General features: G+C 39.5%; 1 protein-coding gene and 1 long non-coding RNA gene across 16 annotated transcripts in view; one reads left to right on the top strand and one right to left on the bottom strand.

Annotated features, from left to right (window-relative positions):
- The window catches only part of RABGAP1L (RAB GTPase activating protein 1 like), a 246,713-nt gene that overhangs the window by 120,121 nt on the left and 103,671 nt on the right, over positions 1-22,921 (bottom strand). The window contains exon 1 of one of the 15 annotated variants that reach the window (XM_075760486.1): positions 7,642-7,764. The exons of 13 other annotated variants lie outside the window; for them this stretch is intronic. The gene's annotated coding sequence lies outside the window, so the exon portion shown is untranslated. Of the gene's footprint in view, positions 1-7,641; positions 7,779-22,921 lie in introns of those variants that run through there. One more of the 15 variants, XM_075760491.1, reaches the window with a different exon arrangement.
- Positions 8,720-13,060, top strand: LOC142602693 (uncharacterized). Its single transcript, XR_012836456.1, has 3 exons — positions 8,720-8,813; positions 10,612-10,666; positions 12,761-13,060. It is a non-coding gene; the product is annotated as an uncharacterized LOC142602693 (long non-coding RNA).

Consider the following 22,921-nt stretch of genomic DNA (forward strand, 5'->3'; position numbering starts at 1 on the left):
ACAGCTGGATTGAAGTCAACTGTATTTTCTCACAATACTTTTCAACGGTCACCATCAATTAAACACAATTTTGTAATTTGGAGGGTTTGATTACCATGTTACTAGATCATTCCACTTAACACAAAGAAAATCACTTCCCCATTTTTTAAATAAGGTTGCTTACACAGGCAGTTAATTAATTCTCACACAGCAAGTTCTACTGCAAAGTCTGCCAAAACCCAAAACCCACCTACAAAAAAACCAAACCCAAAACAAACAAACAAAAAAAAATCCCACACCAACAGAAAATTAAACTGACTTAGTAACTTCCCTGTCACCATATCCTTTTCACCTCCAAGAAAATCTAAAAAGATATTGGCAGAAGAAGTAAAGGAACGGGCCTCCTGTCGCCAGGTACGGCAGAAAACTGGAAAGACCCAAAAGGTACCTGCCACGGGGCTCAGCAGGTCTGGCTGGAACGGGAAGTACCTGGGGCTACGAGGCCTCCTCAAAACTGCCAACAAAAACGACTCCTCGTAAATCAAGAGCGATCAAGCTAAGCTGCTATCTGCAAAGGCATCCCCAGAGCTGTGCAACTGCAAGTAGGTTCGTGCTACATAATGAAGGATATCATATAGAGACGAGGTGACAGCGAAGGGGTAACCTTGACTTAGCTTTTCCTCTGCCGTTTTTTTCCTCTTGGCTTTCCAGACAAAATACTTCTCATGACATTTTGTTACTTCATTATATGTATATTTGCCTGAGGTGAAGGAGAGGCTCCAACTTGTGGTTAAATAACATCGATCACAAATGTGATTACAAGAGGCTGGTCAACAGCAAAAGGGGAAAAAAAAAGTTCTGTCGGACTCTCATTGTGCAAAAGAGTCAATGGGCAAGGAGCAGCAAGCAGGGACTGAAATACAGGACAGAGAAAATCTGAAGCGGGAGAGAGGGAAACAGATTGAAACAGATGGGACAGAAAGGAAGACAAGGAGAGGTGGTGAAATGGAAAGGACCAAGCAGTAGTAAAACAAGGTAAAGGATGGGAGACAAGAGAAGTACCAGTTAGATTGTATTTAGTTCTCATTGACTCAAAAAAGGAAGCTATAAATCAAACATCTTATCTTCATTTAAATCAATGAAGATCAGTTTGAAAGAAAATCCAGATTAGTTTAATACTACACAGGCTATGGAATTTTATAAAATCTAGTTACAGCTATTAGATAGGTAAAAAGGGGTTTGTCCTTTTTCAGTATTATAAAAACATACTAGACTATTAAAACAGTCCTACTGTTTCAAGAATTCTTGAACTCCTACGATATACAGCTGATGTAGATTAAAATTTAAACTTCTTAAAGTTGCTTATCTACTTTGGATTTATTTAAGTGGCTATTGGCTTTCTTGGATACTACCGCTCACTTCTTATACTTAATTACCACAGCTAGAAAGCAAGATTGAAGAAAACATTGCATGCACACCCTCTCTAACCTGGATACTTACAGGTATTACTGAAAAGAATACAGCTAACAAATGCTCAGCCTTGTTTTCATTACTCTTTCTGACAAGCTTTACTGTATCCGGCATTATAATTCACCATCTCATTTCTTAATAGGCACTTTCAGATCTCGTTTGGTTATAATGTGCAATTCCTTATCTATTTGACCTTAGTTCATTTACGCTTAACCGACAGTGATTTAACAGTGTATTTGCCCCTTTTACCACCACGTACAATTGTTAACTTGCAAATTGAAGGAAATATTAATCAAAAGATCTACTTAAAAGTGTACGAATGGGTGTCAGAGAATACTGCAAATAAGGATAGCTTCTTACTACTTCTGAATCTACATTTCTGTAACATCACGCATTCATTTATACATCCATTTCCGTCCACTTATACATAACATCCCTATTTCCATGTAGGTAATATTTATGAGTTGCATACTATTCATATTTTTTCTATTTTCAGAGGGTATTCCTCCTGGAATACTTAGTAGCCTTTAGGTATCCATGGGTTTAAAGACTAATAGCCTATATTATTTCAGATCACTTGGCTCATAAAAATGAGATCTATCCAAGTTTTAGAGTGTTCAACATGGAAAGTTCAGTCTAGAAGGTAAAAAGCTTATTATGTTCTTTTTCATTTGCAAAGTGGTATTTAGTACTGTTTTAAAACTAAATGCCATATAGGTTTATAAGAATGTCCATATCATCACTTTCAAGGAGCATATAGCATGGTCAGAGGATTAAATAAGTCCCGAAGAACATCACATGCTTCTCAAATACATTCTTTACCCAGCGGCAAAGAAAGGACTAAACTACAAGGACAAAACTATTTTACAAAAGTTATTCGTATTCCTGACAAATGTAAACAAGTTAATGTCAAAAAAAGAAGTACCAAAGAGAACAGCTACTACCCTTTCCTTAAAATACGATGTGCATCTACATTTAGACACCACCACCACCACACAACCCTACATACCAACTTTGTGCAATCTGGACTCTTCTCACATACATTATGGCAGAGCGGCCAAACCTTACTTTGGAAGTGCCAAAAGACCCAAAAGGCAGGTGTACCTGATGTACCAATCCACCTAAATGACTTTATTCTTACAAAAACCAGACTAATTAGCTTAAGAGGCAGAACAACCGTTGATCAGGGCATTAGCGACACTGAGTCTTACCAGCACTTTCACCTTCTCAGGACAGAAAACTAAATTTGCTGTTACAGAAAAGTGGGTTACAGGCTCTCACCGAGAGATTAAGCAGAGGGAACAGATTAACGTCCCCCTACATAAATGTCTGTCATGATGGAATATAAAAGATGGAAAACACCAAAAATATATAAAACCAGATCTGAGTCTAAACAGAGTATGGTCCAAAGTTTTCCATTAAGTACCTGCAGCTTTTTCTGCAAAGAATCAGTAAGCGTAAACACAGATTGCTATTTATAGGCAAACCAAAAATGCATGTCCAGGAAACACCTGGAGTCTCTCACTCTTCGGTTCTGCTTAGTACTCTTCTACATGACATTCACCATTTTCTCTTAATCGGAACATATTTTATCTCCAAAGATCACAGAAGTATTTGACTTGACGCGTAGTTTCTTGCAAAGCTTTCAGAAAAGCATGGCATCCTATTAATAATGAAAATTTAAATAAACAAATTACAATATAGGTAAGGAACTGTTCATTTAATAGATAATGCTAGTTTCATAATTGAAAAAGCTTCTATCTAACTTTTTTTAACCCCACTAAATCTCTGTGCACATTGTTGGTCTTAAAAACATGCAGTGTGACCATGGCTCAATCAGCAGTTAACAACATTAAAGTTCACAGCTCGCTATTTTTAGTTCAGCCTTGCTTTGTGTCATAGGGAAAAAGAGAAAATATAGAAGTTCAGCCTGAAGACAGATTTTAAAATTATCTCTACAGTTTTCTTGCAGCTAAATTTGGGGTTTAAACGCAAGCGATAGAAAAATGATCTAAAAGTTCTGCCTAATCCGAGCAGCAGTGTCAGTTACAAATCAAAAAAAGTGAAATTTCAGTGATATGAAAATTAACAAGTGTGGGAAAAGTAAGATTCCAGGTTTAAAACTCCAGGGATCTATCAAATTATTTAATTCACCTTATGTTACTTGACATCCTTTGTCTTTAAAGAGCTCATCACAAATCAAAGCGGTGGGGAGAAAGAGAAGAACCACACATTTAGTACTCCTGATTTCAGCCTCGAAGCTGACTTAAACCCCAAAGAGGGCAGGTGGTGTTTCCACCTTTCCCCAGATAACACGCACAAAACCTGCAGGTTCGTGATGGCCAGGGGACATGTTAACTGAGCGTATTTATCCCTTCTCCATGAAGCACATTTTAGGATGGGCTACAAAGAGGAAGAAAAGAAGCCATCACGATCCAGCCGTGATCAAAACTTTGGTCTATGAGAAAAAGGATTGCAATCTGATAGCACTGATTGTCCCTAATTCTCAGGCCCATCATATAATTAATCAATCCACATTTCAGATTGTAATTGCATTTGTGAGAAAATATTACTCTTTGCAATGAAAATAACTCAATTGGAATTTAAAAAGTAAAAAAGGCACATCATCAAATTAAAGTATTTCCTCTTCACACTATTTGTTAAACTAGGCTTTTTCACTCCTAAGCATAGAATTTCTTGTAATTCTTCCTGATCTACCCTCTCTCGCTTGTACATCCTTTAACATATAAACCCAAAATACTAATGTATAAAATACTAACTTAAAAGAAGTATTTGTCATTCCATTTGCAAATCACACAATTGCCTATCATTCTTAGTCATCCTAGATATGTCACGTATTGTAGCTTGGTAGAAGAAATATACATAATGTATAAAACTTCAAACAAAATAGCTTTTGCTTTGGATTGTTTTTCCCAGCGCACCATTCCGAGAAAGCAATATAACACACTGCAAAAGAGCAATACATTAAATTTGCAAAGGGGTCTTTTATTTGTCTTTGAAATTATTCATTATGAACAAATGCTCCAAGAGCAGACCTCATCAATAATTGAAAGAACGAGAGGAGGAACCTTGCAAGAGAGAAATAAACAGTATCGGGGAAACCGCTGAAGAAAAATAAGGAAGAAAACGCTCACAAACTAGGCTGGTACGGGTTAGGGTAACATTGCCGCTCATCCCTGATGCTGCGAGGATCACCAGGTGAAGTAGTAAAGCAGGCATGGTGGTCAGAGTTGGGAGAGGTCTCTTATCCTCACGAAATAATACAAAACTGATAACCAACACAAAAATGTTACATTCAAAGTACACTGAACACACACTTTAAATACAGACTGAAGTGTGTTATTCTCACTGCAGCTGCAAAGTAACTGCAGTTTTCAAAGGTTTCAAGGTTGCATTTTTCACACTTATTTCCTCGTGGATTACCTAGAAACACGTCAATGATGTTGCAGAGTTGTTTTTTGAGAAGACAAGCGTGGTCTTTCTGGATATCCTTTAAAAAAAGCCAACAAAAAAGCAAACAAACAAACCCTGAAGTATTTAACTGTTAATTTGTAGACCAATAATTCTTCATGCTTCGTTAGGTTTACTACTTATTTTACAGCTGGCTCCCAGAGAGAGGAGGAGAGAATCTCTTACAAACAGACAGGCAACAATTACAGCTCGAGCACTGTGAACACATGAGACTGCACAGCACTTACCACCCATCACTTCAAAGAGAAAGGGAAAAAGCCAAGTAGGGGATTTATTCCAGCTAGCCAAAATAAAATGGAAGTAACAGCACCCTTTGAACCCAGGAATTGTCTAAAACTCGCACTTTAAGAAGCTTTTAATACTAGAGGGAGTAACCAAGGGACGCCTGAAGTCACTAAAGGTACTGCCCGGGGTTCTGGTATTACTTTTTTTTCCAGCAAAACTGCTAAAGTTTTTCAAGACCTCAAGGGGTGTGTGTGTATCACAAATAATGAAAAGTAATCTTTTAACTGATAGTGACATAATTGCCATTATGGAAAAGCATGCATCTCCAATCTGCACGGCCACTCAGAAAAACCTGAGGTCAATAACTGGGAGAAGCACGGTTTATACTTCAGAACTAATTTTGTGAGGCCAAGCGATGACAACTTAACCTTAAGAGGAAATCATAATCCTATTTGAAATTAAGGAGATCAAAGACACCGAGCATCACTTCAAGTCAAAGGGCAAGTTAACCTCTGCCTCAATTAGCCATCCGCTTCTCAAACATCACAGTATTATAGCCCATAGCAATCACACTGTACGTGGCCCAAGGCTGCTCCTCCCTTCGGCTATGCATCCCCACACGCTCCCTTAAGCCAGTACCAGCACTTATCTGATCATATGCTGAACTAATCTAGGCCACAGCTACCCCAGAGGAAAATATATCATTAATTTCCATCCAGGTCAGCTCCCTGATGTCTCTTCCTGGCTGGTCACACGAGCTCCAGTGGCAGTGGAAAAGCAGAGGAAGTAGGAACGGTCAAGCCGGGGCAGGCGAGAGGTCAGGACTGCTGCCGCCCCAATTTACATCAGCTTAAGCTATCAAGGAACTCTCTATCTATCGGCTCTGCAAAAAGCAGCAGTTCTGTGCCACATAGTATGTCATGGTGGACAAAGTTTAAAGATCCTTTGCAACTGAAAGCACTGGGAAGAACACTTAGCACAGAAGCTGCTTCCCGAAATGAGTGCTCAGGCAGGACCCGCCACGATTCATTAGTAGGTTTGACATCGAATCTCCCCGTTACCTGTGTATCTGCCACATTCCTTCTATCACTCTAAAAAATAAAATAAAATCCAAAGAATTCCATCTTACGAAGCACGGAAGGAATGGTCATCTGTAGGCAATAAAGGGTTCGGGTTTGCCTGACTCTTGGTAGCTGATTACAACTATTAAACATTGGTAACGAGTTTTACGTGCCTCCTACCTTCACACAGCGCTCCCTATAACAACTCTTCTTTCACTAGTTAGCTCTTTACTCAAGAAAGTTGTCTTGCATCTCTAGCAATCAATACTGGTTTATTTTCTTCCCTTCAATAGTTTTAAATGCATTTCAGTATTATCACAGACAACGGTCTTTCTAACGGATTTTGAAACATAATGATAACATACTGGGGTATTTCTTAATTTTGAAAATGTATTGTAATGAAGATACTTGAAGCTTTAAAAAAAAATTGACATGGTAACCAGTCAGGCACATAAGGTCAAAACTTGGCCCGGAGACTCCACTGCCAGGTAACCAAAGCCAAAAATAGAAAGCTCAGCTACAAAGAAATGGAATCCAGCCAAGTTAATTTTGTATGAAACCACACAAAATAAGAGGGCAATACACCATGAGAGAATTGGATTTCAAATCTCTCGTCTTTTCTGTGAAAGATGTACAATACTGACAGCACAGATGGCACCGACTCAGTCCTAATCAAAACTAATGAAGTTGAACTTGATACACAACCCTTTAATGAGCACAATGTATTTTTGTTTTCCCATCCATTCGAAAGCTATCACACAGCAATGAAATCGTTAAGCCAGCACATTAAATGCACAATGTATCATAATAGAAGGAGTATTTTGTGAACACCTGAGAAAGTTGTTAGCAAACGATGAGCTATATAGATATAATTGAATTGTAGGTGGCTTTCCTGTCCCAGTATAAAGTTTAATTGGTATCACATACTACTAATCTTTAAAGGAAGAAGTCTTGTTCAGTTTTGTTATTTTTAAAAGAAACTTTACAAGGCAACACACTTAAAAAACCCCACCCCACTCATTAGCATTTAAATTCATCTATTGCACATAGCCAGCAAAAATCATGGTAATGAGTTAGATGACATTTCACTTCACTAGCAGCTACAGCATTAAAATCTTCATGCTTGAGGGTCAGAGAGAAACGAGGAAAACACGTGGAATAACCGAACAGACTTACCATGTCTAGATCACTATGTCAGGGCTGCATTCAATTCAAAACTTAAAAGCTTGTATTTTATTGAGTTGTCTTTATTTCTTTTTTAAATAAGAATATAAAATACTTCGTAACAAACAATATTAACTACTCACAAGAAGACCAAATTAGTGCACAGCTTACAGTAAAAAAAAAAAAAAAATCAGTAACAAAACCATACAACAGACTTTAATTGTCAATAAGATGAAGTAAGAAAATTCACCTCCAGCACGGATTACGCACAGTGCATTACGCCTCCATTTCGAGTTACCGACAGCACCGTGTCTCCAGTTCTACGACATTCTATGAAAACATGGCTGTCCTGCTCGACGCGCTGCGGGGAGGAGAGGGAGCCTCTGGCACACGCAGGGCTGGCACAGCAGCACAGCCGCCGGGCTCAGCACCTGGCAAACACTTGCACACCACCAAAAAGGCAAGAGTGACCTGCAGGTAAGATAAGTTTGCTTGGATAATACAAAACTTAAAATAATCTCTCCTTATTCTTCCTTTTCATAGACTCCTTATCAGCCCGAAGCCTGGATTTTCAGCATTGCATGCATCTGATTGCACAAGTTCCGCTGCTTTGGTATCAAATATTGTTTACAGCTTTCAATACGAATGCCGTCAAACCCAAAATCAACCATACATATCTAGGTTATGCACTGAAAAGCAAGGTTTCATGTGATCTGAGTTGAAAAAAAAAAACAAACAACAACAAACTTCATTATGAAAACAGTAAAATTTTAAAAACCCCTGCCCCACTGAATTCCTTTTGTGCAAAAAAGCAAAAGTGAGAAACAGAGTACAAAAAGTACGGCTAATATAATAAAAACATCCCTGTTAGCATTTTTATTAATTATTTTCATAAACATATATTATGCCTTGCAATTAAAATTCCGTGTGCCTGAGTTGCCATGGCAGCACAACTTCCACAGAACAATAAATTCTTCCAGCTCAGCCACGACCAGCGCTACAAAGCTGCGAGGAAGGCTGTATTTGGAGGGTTTGCAGGGCGACCGGTGGAGATAGGGCAGAAATCAAGAGGGGAAAAAAAATAGCTTCCACTATTTAGAAACTGCAGAAATCGATACTAAGCGAGCCTTTTGCGTTTCCAGGGCAGGTTCCAAGGAATGCAAATTCTGACTTCCCCCTCCCCAAAAAATAATAATAATTGTCGTCTTGGTCCCCTACTAGCTGAAAACAATCCTGATAGACTATTTCAGCAGCGCTCACCTCGGGCAGCTTGGCCGAAGCTATAAATAGTGCCTGGTGCCATCTGCCATGCTATTCCTGTGCCGCCGGCGCTGCTGGCGCTGGGCTCGCGCCGCGCTGCCAGGCCTGCGGCTGGGGAGCCGGCAGCCGCGCAAAATCAGAGTGCAAGACGGAGATAATGAGGTGAGGAACAAAAATGGTACCGCTGTAATTAACTGCTGCTTTGATAGTCATTACTATAAAGAAATCAGATGGATGCTAAGAGAACCTTAAAAAGTATAATTAATAATACTGTGTACAGTCTGCAGGCACTTTTCTTACTGTAACATTCAGACGCAGTTCCTCACGACACCATTCTTGCTTTCAGTTTCATAGAAATCAGTAATAGATAAAAATAAACCTCAAATACCAACTGCAGTAGCCAAAAATAATCCAGTTGGGGAGCCAAATTGAACTTTCTGAGTGAGTCAGTACCAAGAAGGAGGAGCGCGTTGAGACACATGGGTTTGCCCTCTCCTCCCCAGACCCTCGCTTCTGTCCACCATCACCGACCAGCGCACGGGGGACAGACCCCATTAGCGCTGTTTCAAGAACGAAGAACGATAAGAAAACACCTTTTCACTTGCAGCATCACCCAGAGAGCTCAGATTTTCAGAAGCAAACCATCACAGCGCCGCTATGCCTGTAGTTTAACGCCTTTCGTGCAATACCCACCGCGTGGAACAACGCAACCCCTGTGAGCACACGTGACCACCGTGGCCGATAAACGCCTGATTTCACCACAAAATAGATTTCACCACAAAATGAAGTTGACTACAAAATTTACTGTCTGGCACTGCCAAATAATGTTGCTAATTTGGGAGAAAGACATGGTATTTGATTTTTCCTGATTTAAATACTTAGGGGCTTGATTCTGGTTTCGCTGTGGTCAGAAGCAGAATTGTTCTACAAGAAAAGCTATCTCTACATACAGATTTTGACATGACTATCCAGAAGTTATCCAAAATTCAGCAATGTTTCTCTTCTATTTATAAATCTACACTTGTAGAGTTGTTACCAACAGTTTGAGCAAACACATTTTGCTTATATTTTTTTAAACAGTGTAGTTTTGAGTACATTTGTTATATCCCACGTATTTGGTTCCCCAATCTTAATACTTTCAAAACAGATCTCTCATTTCCCTGCTCGTTTATGTATACATCCTATATAGCACAGATCAAGGGAAGTGATAATTCCACACTCAGCACTTGCGTTACCGCATCTTGAATACCGCGTGTCCCACGTCAAGCCCACCAGTACGAGCGGTGCATCAACAAAGTGGAGAGAGTGACGCAGAGGTCCACCCAGATGGTTTGAGGACGGAAGAGTGTGACATGAGGAAAGGGCAGGGCTGCCTGGTCTAACCTGAGAAAGAGAAGTTAATTGCAGTTCTAGCGAGAGGGAGGTTACAGGGAAGATGGAGGCAGACACCTACATTTTTCTATGATTCTCTATGTTCGATACTTCTAAAAATCTCAGAGTCATTTAAGTCAAGAACCTTTTTTCCCCGCAGTTAGGACACGGGTGTCTGTATCGGTACACTGGTATTTCTTTTAATACAGGAAATTTTATTTTTCTATCATTTTTGTACGAAAAATGGTTTGACATAAACCATAACTGCCTAAAGCCTTTTCATTTAGAAAAAATAACATAAAGTGATAACCTTGTTTTGTTTACTATATCAAGATCTTTGAAGAGTTGAGTAATTTTATAGCCTGTACATAAATGTCTCCAGCATTGCTCAAAGCTACTTTTTAAGTGTTCTGCCATGAAATTAAGCTAAATTGTTCCTAATATTTTCCTAAAAACTCATGCTAATTGCATCATTCTATGATAACGCATGATAAGCTCAATTTAGCCTGCAGTCTTCCAGCTTTTTGGAATCTCTCTAGTTCTAAAGAAAACACGTATTTCCGCTACTTACAAAATCTAACAGATGTAGAATGATACCGGGAATTGGAGCCTCAGATCTGTCTACGCTGGGACTTTCGTGCCAGGTAAGCTGCAGTGAATTGCCAGCTCGGTCATGGTTACACTGACAGCACTGCTGCTCATTTTCACAAAAGGAATGTAAGAGTAATGATAGCTTACTTACCTCTAACTATTCTTCTTTGAGATGTGTTCTATATACGTACATCAACACTCATGCTGCGCGCTGATGGGACACTAGGAAGGCAGTGCACCAGCACAACAGGTTACCCAGAGCGGATTCAGAACCCTCCTTGGAGGTCTGCAAGACTTTGCTAGACCAGAATCACAGAATCCCAGACTGGTCAGGGTTGGAAGATCATCTAGTGCAACTCCCCTGCTAGAGCAGGATCACCCAGAGCAGGCTGCACAGGATGGCATCCAGGCAGGTTTTGAATCTCTCCAGAGAAGAAGACTCCACGACCTCTCCCTGCAGCCTGTTCCACTGCTTGGTCACCCTCAAAGTGAAGAAGTTTTTCTCATATTGAGATGGAACTTCCTGTGTTCTAGTTTGTGCCCATTGTCCCTTGTCCTGTCACTGGGCACCACTGAAAACACTCTGACCCCATCCTCTTGACACCCGCCCTTTAGGTATTTGTAAGTAATGATGAGACCCCTCTCAGTCTTCTCTTCTCCAGACTAAACAGCCCCACCTCTCTCAGCCTTTCCTCATACGAGAGATGCTCCAGTCCCCTCATCATCCTCGTAGCCCTCCGCTGGAATCTCTCCAGTAGTTCCCTGTCTGTCTTGAACTGGGGAGCCCAGAACTGGACACAGGACCAAGCCTTGATTTAGTGGTGGTGACAGTCCTGCTCCAAGAGAAGGACTTGGACTAGGTGACCTCTAGACATCCCTTCCCCATCTCTGGCTGTGCTCCTGGCTGGACCCTTCAGACATACCCTGTAGCTTGTTCTGTCTCTGCTTCTGCTTATGACCTCTCCTCCAAGGATTAGAGTTCTCCAAGAAGACTTGTATAATGGAAGAAATAAATGAAGATCCCACTCAGGAATCAGGCTTCTAACTTAGGTTGAAAGTCACCTGCTGTGGTGAGAATTTGTCCCTGCCCAGCTGTCTGGCTCAGAAGGATGGTGCCTGGTGATCTTTTTTTTTTTTTCCCCCCCGACAGCAGCCAGGATGGATCTTCCAAAGCTTTCGCATTGCCATTGCATGTACATCCACGAAGCCTGCCTCCACGCAAAGGAGCTTAGCTGCCAAGTTGAGTGAGGTACCTAGCAAGCAGTAGTCACTTTAGTATCTACAGAGCAAGTCAGTAGGAGGAAATAGCAAATATTCACATTTACTTTTTACAAGGTAATCTTTCTGACAAGGTAATCTCTAACGTACTTTAACCCACGTACTGTTAACTTGCACACTCTTGACACTTTAAATATCCACTTTTGCTTCACATGGGAATTCGCCTCGGCAGCAGAGCCAGTGAAACAGGCACATTCAATCCCTCTTTTGAGGCAGCTAGAAGAATTAGAGTTTCTCATAAGTGACTCTATCAATGATTTTGTTTCAATTATATGTTCAGACTGCCAAATTGGATAAAACGCATCCTTTATAAAACTTTCATCTCATCCCTGAAATGATAAATTCACCTGCCTGAATAAGCAAAAAAAGCACAGAAGAGATTTCTTCTAAGCACAGAGAAATACTAATCCATGGAAAACTAGAGGTATAATTAACGTAACTTGAAAAAATTCTTATCACTACAGAAATATACAGCCAAATTCTTCTCCAATTTGAGAGTTCTTTGACTAACCTGGAATTACAGAGTTGTCGGTGTTGGAAGGGACCACTGGAGATTGTCTAGTCCGACCCCTGCCCACAGCAGGGCCAGCTACAGCAGGTTGCTCAGGGCCGCATTCAGTCAGCATATCTCCAGGGACGGAGAGTCAGGAACCTCTGTGGGCAGCCTCTTCCAGTGTTTCACAATGCTCACGGTAAAAAGATCTTTCTTACCATTAAACAGAATACCCTGTGCTTCAGTTTATGCCCGCTGCCTTTGTCCTGTCACTAGGTAACACTGCATCTGCCTCTGTTGTCTTTAACACTCCCTGCCACCAGGTATCTGTACACATGGATAAGATCCCCCTGGAGCCTTCTTTTCTCTTCTCTAGGCTAAATAATCCCAGCTCTCAACCTCTCCTTGGATGACGGATACTCCAAGCCCTTAACTATCTTTGTGGCCCTGTGCTGGACCCGCTTCAACCTGCCCAGGTCTCTTGTCCTGGGAGCCCAGGGCTGAGCAGAGGGGAAGGACCACCTCCCTTCACCTCGGCCCTACGCACCGAGGAGGATGCATCTGCTCACGGCACCGCTTGTAGACCTTCATGCCAGCAGCTGGTTACCCACGCTTTCACACAGGAATATCCATCACACTCCTTCTCTATTTATTTACCACTAACATTAAAACTATATACGTGAGCAGTTAATAAAGGGTCATGTTTTATTAACACGTCGCTCTGTCTGGATGGTATTTCTTCCAACAAAGCAAAGTTGCTTTGAACGGTTAAAACATATCAAGCTCACAAACCAATGACTTGTGAAATAGTACATTTCTTTATTAATGTATATATTTAGAGGAGACTAGTAACATTTTTTCCATTTCTGGAGCAACCAAGAGGTTTCCATCGCAGTGAGGTTTCCGGCCAGAAACCAGTGTTTTGATTGTAAAACATTAAGCCTGAAGCACTACAGGAGAGCAGCAGAACAAAAGGTTTTATCATTACTCCTCATGCTTTAATTACCTTTATCAAATACCATCTGAGACTAGCTATTTTTAAACCCCTCCACTGATTCTGTAATTACACTAACTAACACATATTTTATCCTTCCCTACGTATACAGCTCTATCCTAAATAAAACTTAATCTATTGTGTGTAGAAAGTACGATAGGATATTTACACACCAAGCAATCTGAAAACAGCAACTTTCAGACACAATTCTGGGTTAAAGTTGTCAGTTAAACAAAACCAAACCCTATAAAAGGGAAAGAGAAGAGATAGACCAAAATGATTTAGCATTACAAAACACTTCAGTAGCAGACAGAAGCAGTCGTTAAAAGATTTGTTTTATACGGTGGAAATACAATTTGTGACCATTTAAATACAAATTGACAAAATGTCATTTATTATTACTTATGCAGTATCATTTTTATGCGTCCATTGGGAAAATGAAAACCAAAACGCCTGGTTCTCTTTTATTTATCATCACTTTCAGTCTCTTGCACTCCAGAGCTAATATCTGTCGCTAAAAACTGTAATGTTTTCCAGGTATTGTTAAATACTTTGAGTGTATCATAAAAACTAGTGTTAAAAACTTTCACTTTTACTTATCAACAGTTTCTTAAGGAGGTTTCTTTACCTCAACTAAATCTAAATTCCGAGTTAGACAGAAGACAAGCCTTTCTAGAAGCCCTAGACAGAAAGTGTCCAGCGCTAAGACCATCCTCGTCACTCAGCCGGTGAAAGAAATTGAGAAGAAAAAAGCCACAGCTCCCCAGAAAAGGAGGACAGATAGCAAACTGTACGTAAAGAAACTGAGAAAAGGCAGGAGAACCGCCCACTGGAAAGAAGGGAAGAGTTGCCCACTGACAACTGTAAGGAGATGCAGCCCAGCAAAGACTGACACATCGATTACATCAAACACTTCAAAAATTAAAGCGGAGAAATCAGGCATACAGGGGAAAAAATGAGTAAACTGTCATGGGACTAACACACACGAGCAGCACTGATTTGGAACGGGAGTCAAAAACCTCTTTTGAAAATTTCCTTTCCCAGGCAAGGTCCTAACTGCCAAGGCTTCGGAGTCACGTTCAGGCTGGCTGCTTCCGGCCAAAGCCACCTGAATTTTTATTTAACGCGCAACGGCAGACCGTACCAAGAGAGGCAGAGCACACCCATCTCACATCTGCTGTTTACCTCCAAGCTGGGACCTTGAGACATGACACACATCTATTTAAATCCTTCTTAAACCAAGGACAAAATTTAATCCAATTCTTCCGTATCCTCCCCGGCGAGCATTCAAAGGGAGCTCTCCATAAGCTCTTTCTCAAACATTTGAAGAAAGCAGACTATCATCACAAGAGGGGGTCAAATGGTCAACAAAGTAGGGAGCGCTCCTCCAACAGAGAGGAAAAAAAATAAATCAATGTATTACCATGAAAAACTACTTGCAATAAATCCGAATCTTGGTAGCGAGTCTATTTAACGCAAGTTTAAAAGGTGAAGAATAGAAAGAAGGAGCAAAGATCCCCAAACATAAAATATTCATCCTGTTTGATTTAAAAGGCTTCTCTCTTTTACACATTTTGACCTGGATCAATAAATGCTTTTTAGGAATATTCTTTGTATTGTGTAACTTGCACATATGTGTTCACTCAAAATATAATGCAACTCTCCCTTGTTCTGGAAAGCTAAAGGACTGCTAAGTATAGCTCAAATCCTGACAATATTTTTTTTTAAAATACCTAGTTTGTTCATTCTGTGTTCTTCTGCTTTGATAATTATTTCTTTTCATCTCTCCCTGACTCACACACGAGGCGACCGAAGGAGAATGAACAAATAGAGGTGGGAGGAGAGTTGAGAAGCGGCACGGACTTGAAAAGCTTTGAATGCCTTCAATCATCTGGAAAATCACAAGTACCAACCTTTTAACTTTGGTAATTAAAGACTCATGACATGTAGTACTGAGCAGCTTTTAGTAGTTCGCTACTAACTACAATTACGTTTTAAAGGCTTTTCCTCGGTTTTATGCCGCTTTTAGTTTCCAACACAACATTTAAACAACTGTACTTTGAATTTCATACTGGAAAACAGAATCTGACTTGCGGTTGTGAAAGACAAGAAAAAACTGAAGGGGAGGCACTAGAGAAGATTATTCAGCCATGCTGGCTTGAGATATTACTCTGCACCTCCTGATGCAAAGCTACCCCTTGATTTTATGGGAGAAAGAAATGACAGAAAAAGCAATGCTGAAACTTTTCACTGCAACAGAGCAGAAGTCGCGTTTTACCCACCGCAAAGCGTGATGGATGCATCAGCAGTGCTGTGTCCTGCGTCTGCACTGCCTCTAGGGCTACTGATGGCTGGAGCCTCCTGCCACAAAAATATTTTGAAAGTGCTGCAGCATTCGTGCAGAAATTATTCACCTTGAACATGCCTTTGAAGGTAGCACCAGAAAACAACAGCCCTTCTATTTTTGTTTACGTTTTAGAAATTAAGTCTTAAAAAAACCTAAAAAATCTGAGTGCATGTAGCCTTTTCAAATATTGCCGGAATAATATATAAACCAAGAATAGATACAATCTGGAAAAGGGAGAAAAAGAATATGCATGATTGTGTCCACTGTGTTAAAATTTTAATTGATACTCATTTACAAACCTGTGGCAAGTCAGATTTTAAGTTCTTGCTTTGAATATCTTCTCACTCTCAATTTTCTACCTAATTTTGGCAGCTATTGTCAGCAGGTATTTTAGAGATACAATACATATTCCTCAAAAGGGAGATTACACGTCACCGCGTGCTGTGCCATGTTCCATGCAAACCCACACCCACAAAGAATTGTATTAGATAATTGGTCACATTTCAAGAATAAGAACCTGATTTTGTAAGAACTAAAAATTGTTCAGCACTCCCTACAATTAAAAGACAATGGCATGTACAATATGCTGTACTTCAACCCTAAATTTAGATAAATATAAATCAGCATCTCCAAATCCAACACAGAAAGCCTTAAAGAAATTATATGTATCAAACATACAAATAGCACTTTATTTTTTAAAAGAAAGAAGTGAAATACAAATGGCAAAAAAAAAAAGTGGGGGGGGCCATTTTAAATCAAGTTGAAATGCATGAAAATAACATCATGTAGACAGAAAGCAAGGCTGTAAAATAAGGAGCTTGCAGGCTCCTTTTCTTCAAGGTTCTTTTTCTTCAAGGAGAAAGAGCAGTAATTGTATCACTGCTCGGGCCCAGGAGATGGGAATCAGGACGAAGAGAATGCATTTGAAAGTAATCCATGTCAGACTTGTTAATACTGCAACATACATCTCGCTGACATTAACAGAGCCCAACCGACACAAATAAAGTGCAGACAGCAGAGAATCTGTTTATATTCCTACTCTGCTTTTTAGCTAAGAATGGATTTTGTGAAACAAAAGGGTTTACTGAAGCTATATGTAAAGTTCTTCTATTTTTCAGTAATTACTTAAGAACTGTTGAAATTAAAGAGACAAAAATAGCGACTGATTCTTTCTCCTGAACAAGACAGCATCCCTGTTGCTACGAGCAAGGTTCTCCATCACTTAATGTTTAATCCTGTTTATCCTACGCAGATGTGTTCAAGAAAAGTCAAGTAGCTATTCATTTTTAACTTGAGAAATACAAATTTTAGCAAGGCCTTATAAATAAAAGTGTTCTTAAATGCAGACACTTCGGGGATTCCAATTCCTCTGGTTTTTAATCATATAATCATATCCACAATTGGTTTGGCCTGTAGATGTAGCAAAATAACATGTTCAGAGTCAGTTTGTATCTATCAAAATGGGTATGTAAATAAATTTATCCTTTTTTTCCCCCCAATATTTTTCAGCGGTGAGAATGCTTCTAAGTCCTGCAAATAAAAACTTTCACATTTCTATATAAATATCTAATAGCGGAAACAGCAAACAGCCAGCTCTGTCCAAAGGAGCACGGACACAGAACTGGCACTAGTAAATCCTACCAAGACAGACTTTTCCCAGTTCCACACTAGAGACGGGGCAGACAAGTACGCTATATTAATTTTTCACAATAGCGAAGAGGAGAAAGGTATTTTTAGAAAACCAAAGAAACAAAACCAAAGCTAGTTTTTTTTATCTTAACTCTCACCTGAAACCTTCCCCTCCTCTCCCTTTTTTCTTTCTTTTTTTTTTTTTTTTAAACTGATGCAGTTGCTTGGAGATTTATAAACTTTAAGTTTCAAGAATTTCTACCAATACTTCTTTTCAGCAAATAGACATCTAAGAAAATCTAAACCCCAACCAAAGGAACAGGAGTAAGGCAAGAGCCTGGGCTGGTAAGGAAGCTGCACAAAGTTAATTACATTTATTAGCAGTCCCTCCACATTCTGGGAACCACGATGTATATACCCGACTGGCAGAGCCTAAGTGTACAATGACTCGTACGGATGTAACTCAATGTGTCCTTCACAGAACATACGGTAAGTGGTTGGGACTGAGCATAAATATCTCCAGTTTGAACAGCAGCTCTACGGCCCAGGTTGGGCACCGTAACTGAGGAGATTAATGACCAACAAAAACATAGGCCTACATTAGAAAACTGAAAAACAGAAAATACTACTCAATCACATTCATCACTGTTTAAAGTTTTTGGTTTGGTTTTTTTTTGCATATACTTCTGCAAATGTTCAGGATATCCCTTACCTTAAACAGTAACCAAAGTAACACTTCTCTATAATTTACTATATAATGTGATAACATCCTTTGCCTGTTTCTATGCAACTCCTGAAAACCATTCAATTTTAGGGAGTATATTACTCAAAACCCACTTGCTTGCCTTGTCTATCGAACAGGCTCACTGAAATCGCCTCCTTTCGTTCGTGGATCCTCTACGTCAGCAATAAAAGAACTCTGACATTAGTAAATACTATCTAGATCCCGACTTATTCGCATTACTAACACACGTACAACATTAAATACACAAAACATCAGAAGAAAACCCACCAGAATTTGCTGTATGAGCAACCTCCATCACAGCATTCCTAGCTGGGTACAAAGAACTAACTCCCGCTTACTAAGCAATTAATTTGAAAGTTTCCATTCCTCATTGTTCCATATGAAAATTAGATTGGAAAACATCAGTCCCCTCTGAGCAACGGAAATTCACTGCCTGGAACCTGGCTCCCTGCAAGTAGCACAACTCCAACTGAAGCTCCGACTCTTGCATCCCCAGTTTAGCGTCAGTATTCTCAGCGCAGTCAGATTGAGTAGCGCTCTACATCATCGTTACTCTTGGTTTTTCCTTTTAGGTTTTGATTTTAACATAAAATACAATTACTTTGTGGAAAAAAAAAATTGGGTTTCTGTGCATCGTTTACAAAATATTTTCCTGTTTCTTGGCATGATCAGAACTATAAAAAGATCCATATATTATAGAAGATGATCAGTAGGCAACTTAATGAATGTAATAAGAAAAGTTTTTAACATAAATGGGAAATATGATAATAACTATTAAGATACATGCAACAGTTGTAACATTTAATTTAAATTGTATATGTATATATATAATGTGTTAGACACTAAAGGAATCTGTACAGCAGAAAAATTAAAAAGCAAACTATATTAGGATTTCACTTTGAAGAAGAAAATGACTGACTATAATTAAGACAAATGACTACACTACATACCCATTTAGCGTACAGAACATTACACACTGTCACTGGATTTGGAACATTTTATGCTAAAACCTTTCTTAAAGCAGACAGGTGTCATTTCCACTTAACTGTTGCTAAATCTCTTTGCAATAAGAACATGCATTAAATATGACCAATGTTAATGAAAATGTTATTTTTTTTTTAGACAGTGGCATTCAGAAGAAGTTACTTTCTCTAATTTGCTTTTGCCTACTAGCACCTACACTGTTGAAAATCACAGAGGCAGAGAAACGTTGCTGCCACACGGTTCGCTGGCAGCGTAGACTGTTTAGAACAAGAAATGCAGCCAACAGGCATTTCAGAGTCTGCTGACACTCTTACGGTGTAAATTGTAAACTAATTTCTGAGAAAAACTGAAGTTACTTTAAACAATTACTTCTGTAAAGTCATAAAATTAAGTAAAAGAAATGGAAATGGATAAATTTTATTTTCCTGCGCCCCCTTAACAAAACTAAGTCTATACCGAAGTTAAATATTTCAATATGAAAACTACTCCGCATACTTCAATAAAGGAACCTGCTTTGGTTTCACCAAGCACACAGCCTCTCTCGCCCTAAACAGTAAACTGCTAGTATCCTAAGTGACACCTACTCTGAAGCCATTCTTTGTATTTTCTTGGCCAAACAAAACAATCATCTCGGATGAAGGACAGACATCTATAGCCATCATCATCCTCATCAAACCCGCTCTCCTCGCAGCAGCGGCCAGTGAAGCACTGAGGCGGAGCACCCAGCACCATCTTTGTAAAAACGGACAAGTACGCGACAAGCGAGGCATGGGAGGCAGGATCAACCAATCTCTCGGCCTCCTTCGGACCCACGGTCTATCAGGTATTTCCCCTTAGGAGATCACCAAAAACAGGCTTTGGCAACACAAGGGACTATCAGACTATTCAGGCTGTGCCTGTGCCTTCTCTCCTGCCTTCAGTCCCGTGCTCTTCTAAAAACTGAGAGTGAAGTGAATAATATAATCAAAATCTCTGTTCTGTATACCGTAAACCATTGCCTCCACAGTTAAGAAAGTGATGTCCAGAAGGCAAGAAAATCCTCAAATACTGCTTCAGACAAAAGCAGTCTGTTATACACTCCACTTCTAATGTATTATTATCCATTCTCTTTATTTTCTCAAGTATTATGCTCTTGAATCGGTTGAGCGGGCTTTACAAAACTTTACCTACCTACTGAAAACATGCTGTTTCAATAACTTTAATACCGCTGACTAAATGTTAGCACTGATACCATTCATACGCCATCTCATCATTAAAAGCATTCATGTGTATTGTTTCTGGTTTTAAAAGCTTCATCACCATTCTGCGACCTCTTCTTTATCTTGTCATTTCTCCGGTATTTGTTGCAACAAATAACAAGGCCTGCTTTTGGTACCCAATTACAGGAACAATGTTATCCTCCAACTGCATAAGACAGCTTTTCCTTAAACTTGCTCTCACCAATACATCACTATTAGCGATGCATTAAAATGTATTTTTAGCCTCATTTCTTATGGAAATGAATCTACCCCAACTGCTCGGTGGGTTCCAGCTTTCCCTCAGTTTCTATCTCCTTTCGATATCCATGGCGAGGGGATTTTCACTGACACGTAAAGGAAAGGCGCTTGACACTTTTAATTGTTACCCACTTAAACTGTTTATAACCAGTAGGTCAGCAATAGAAAATAAATTACTTCAAAAGTAGTATCTTCACTAAATCTCATTCTTCCTTGCCTCTGTAAATCTGTACTGCCCAGCAGTGAGTGCAAAGGCATTCATTTGTTGTACCTGTGAAAAACTAGCTGGTTACTTAAGGAAAACCACCTTTGTGTTTCTTAAAGGCTACAGTATCAAACTGGGGGGGTAAGGGGGTTGGGAGGGCAGGTCCTAAGGACTTGAGTAGGGGAAGATTGGGAGGTTAATGTCCTTCACAAAATCCTTCTTGTTTTAAGTTTCTGCCAAAACCTTCTTCATTACAATGCAGACATTTTTGTCCAATATTAAGATAACTCTGAACAAGTTGTTCTCATATCAATTTCTTCTATGTATGTCGTTCACTTTGAGAAAAAAAGCGTGTTATTTTCTAAAATTCAAATTAGTCACTCACATAGAGAATATCTCCATTTCTTCCAGCACTTGCTCGCCTGTCCAAAGATTTGTACTTTTTCTTTACTTTTGGGGTCAGCTGCATTTTAATCATTATTAAAACAAATCCATTCTGCACTTTCCTTGATACCATTGAGCATTTAGTTGCTCTTTTGGGGAGGGCAGGAGGGCTGAGACCTTCACTTCTACACAGACATAGAGGACAGCAAGAGGCATGTGATACCCAGCTGTAATCGGCATCGTCTGCAAAACAAAGAGCCTGAGGAACATCACTGCAGTACTTACACAGATATCAGAGACATTATGACAGAGTCTTAATAACTTTTCTCAGCTCCCTATTTTGAATAAGACATCATGACATAGTACAAACAACAGCGCTTAAAAAAAAGTACCTTTTTTTACACTCTGTTAATAATTCATCCCCAACCACATTGTCCATAAATACACTATCAGGACGTTATAGCACTCATATAACCTTCCCATAAGTAATGCTACAACAATTCTATAAACTAGTGCTTTAAGACTCCACACATAGTCGCATCCACGTAAGTATCAGAATTATCCTGCTATTTTATTCAGGCTTAAGAAAGCCAAATACAGCGGAGAACCATTCTGTCCTATGCACAGAGTTTTCTGTGCTAATAACCTAGATTCTTACTAGAATTTTAATGCTCTGTCCATGTATGTGGCTTGGGTATTATTCATGTCTTTTATCCACCTAGGAATACTGTAAGCATGAATAACTAACTGTACTCAGAAGCACGAAAAGCATGACAAGGTTGGTATTAAAAAATTGTTATTTTTTCTGTAGAATGCTTCTGATATAACGGTAACAGAATGAAACAGTGTATACAGTTTCCTCCGCAAAAGAATACAGCATCCATCAGATTCTAGAATATTGGCTGTAACAGAAGTAATTGCTCAACACTTTTCTACTCCACACAAAAATTAGAGGCGCATTCTGAAGAGGCCTGACTGTCTGGGATAGTGTTTTCTGAAATAGTGCACCACTCTTGTAATTCTTCAAATTAGTTTCTGGAGGCAAACTTGTTAGTCTAAGATTTTTCTTACCATTTTTGTTGCAAGATATATTTGGGTTTGATCTCTAGAAAATGCAGCCTCATCAGAAGCTGAGTTTTTCCCAAACTCTAGAAACTGTTCTGTCGAGCTATCCTGAGAAGCACACTTACAGCTTTCCTGGAAAAGCCTCCACTAAGCTTTCTGTTTCGGCTCTGTATGGGTTAGGAAAATAACAATAACAATCCTAGCTAAACCCTTCTTCCCCCAGTGCCCCATTAAAGGAACCACGTAACTCAGAGTTCACGTACAAGTTTTGAAACTGTGCGGCTGGTGGGGACAGTTTTAAGAACTGCAGGTCTAATGCTAGATTTTCTAAAATGCATCATTCATCTCAACAAAATCACGTCACTAGCCCACTAAAGGCATTAGTGCATTCCTTAGAGAATGGATGCTGCTAATCTCTCTGGCCCAATTTTGCCTCAAACCAAGAATTACCAGGGCAAACAAACGAGGTGCTCCCAAACAACCGTTTCAAGCGTTACTTCCTAATCCCATTTTACAGTTATTAATGCTCAAATCAAGATAGCACATACGACATGACAGTGCCAACCTCTAAGAAAACTCTTACTGCTAACATAATTATTTTGTTATGCAAACCGTGGAATTGGAAAAAACACAGTGAAGGAATGGATGTTGTCTACTTCTTGGCATCAACAAGAAGTTACAAAAAATC

The sequence above is a fragment of the Balearica regulorum genome, chromosome 8 (genome assembly GCF_011004875.1).
Source record: "Balearica regulorum gibbericeps isolate bBalReg1 chromosome 8, bBalReg1.pri, whole genome shotgun sequence".
In the NCBI taxonomy this organism is placed as follows: Eukaryota; Metazoa; Chordata; class Aves; order Gruiformes; family Gruidae; genus Balearica; species Balearica regulorum.